Raw genomic sequence first — 1,665 nt, 5'->3', positions numbered from 1 at the left:
CGCTGCCCGCCGCCTCCCTGCCCTGCCCTGCCCAGCCCGGCTCGACACGGCCCGGCCCCGCCGCGCTCCGGCCCCGCCCCGCCCCGCCCCGGGACCGCCCGCCGGGGCGGAGCCGCGGTTTGAACGCGGGGCGGCGGCGGGACCGGCAGGTAACGGGCGGCGGGGGCGGCGTGCGCGGCGTGCGGCCGGGGTCATAACCATAACCATAACCACAACCACAACCATAACCATAACCATAACCATAACCATAACCATAACCATAACCATAACCATAACCATAACCATAACCGGTGTTTGTGTCCCGTCCCGATCTCCGCCCGAGGAAAAGTCCTGGGCAGGATGAACCCCTGAGTAGCCCAGCCTGACTTTGGTGGTAGCCCCGCTTTGGGCACAAGGCTCAACTGCATGACCCATAAAAATCCATTTGGCTAAATTAGTCCCTGATTCCACCAAGTATTTCCTGAATTCATGTCGCAATCAGAGAAAAATATTTGGTTAAAGTTTAGTAAATGTTTTCTTAGTGTGCTCATGTGGTTTGGTTTTTAAATCTTTTTTTTATTACTGGAAACATTTATTTATTTGAAACATATTTCATTTGATTAAAAAAAAAGGACCAAAACAACAACAACAACAACAGCAACAAAAAACCCCAAAACAAAACAGAACCCTGATAATAAGTAAAATACTTCGGTTTTGGTAAAGAGTGGCTTTCTGTTCAATCCTGCAAGACTTTTAATGCATCTTTTATCATCTACTGAAAAAATATAGTACCCTTGGTTTTGACTGATCCAAAATACACTTTTAGTACCCTGCAGCACAGGCGAATTTAAGGAAGGCTAGGTGCGTGTTTTGCTTCCAGTATTAACTCCTGCAGTATTTACTCCTTTAGTCCTCCGGGTGGCTGAGGAGTGGCTGTGAGCTCCAGGGTTTCTCCCTTCCCCTTTTTCTGACCTCACAGTGTGGGATGTGCAGCCATGTGTCCCTTGGAGCTGACTCACCGTGTGTTTATGCTCCTGAGACACCAAAGAGGCTGTGCAATTAGAACAGGACATTTTTTGACGGTACCCTAAAAATTTAGAAATGGTGAAGGGGATGCTGCTAATGGTGTACTATAGATAGTTAACAGTAATAGGGGGTGTTCAGTGGTTTTTGAACGTGAGCTGGGGAGAAGCAAGCTGGAGCAGTTCGGCCACTTGTGGGTCAAGTGTTTTTTAGTGTACCCACAGGCTGCAGACAGCTCTCACCCTGCAGACCTCACACAGAATATATTGTGCAATAATGGGAATGTTAGAATTTCTTTACGTGAGCAGTAGATGGTCAAACCTGGTATAACTTGTTTGTTTTAATTATTATGTGTTAAAAGAAATTGATTGGTCTGGGAACTGAAAGCCTTGACTGCAGTCTACCTGGGCTAGAGGCGCTCTGCGAATGGCAGGACTTTAGTTGATTACTGGTGAGTATTTTGCAACTGCACTTGAATATAATGATGGAATGGTTTTGGTTAGGGTTAGAGAAGTCCTTTAAAGGACTAAAACCACCATCTCCTTCCAACAGCCCTGCAAAGCCCTAGGACACCTTCCACAGACAGGGGTGGTTCAGGGCCCCATCCAGCCTGGCCTTGAACACTTCTGGACTAAGGCTAAGCTTGAGGTGGTGTTCCCTGCA

This window comes from Melospiza georgiana, chromosome Z (genome assembly GCF_028018845.1).
Source record: "Melospiza georgiana isolate bMelGeo1 chromosome Z, bMelGeo1.pri, whole genome shotgun sequence".
Lineage (NCBI taxonomy): Eukaryota > Metazoa > Chordata > Aves > Passeriformes > Passerellidae > Melospiza > Melospiza georgiana.
Note: the sequence above shows the minus strand (reverse complement) of the source record.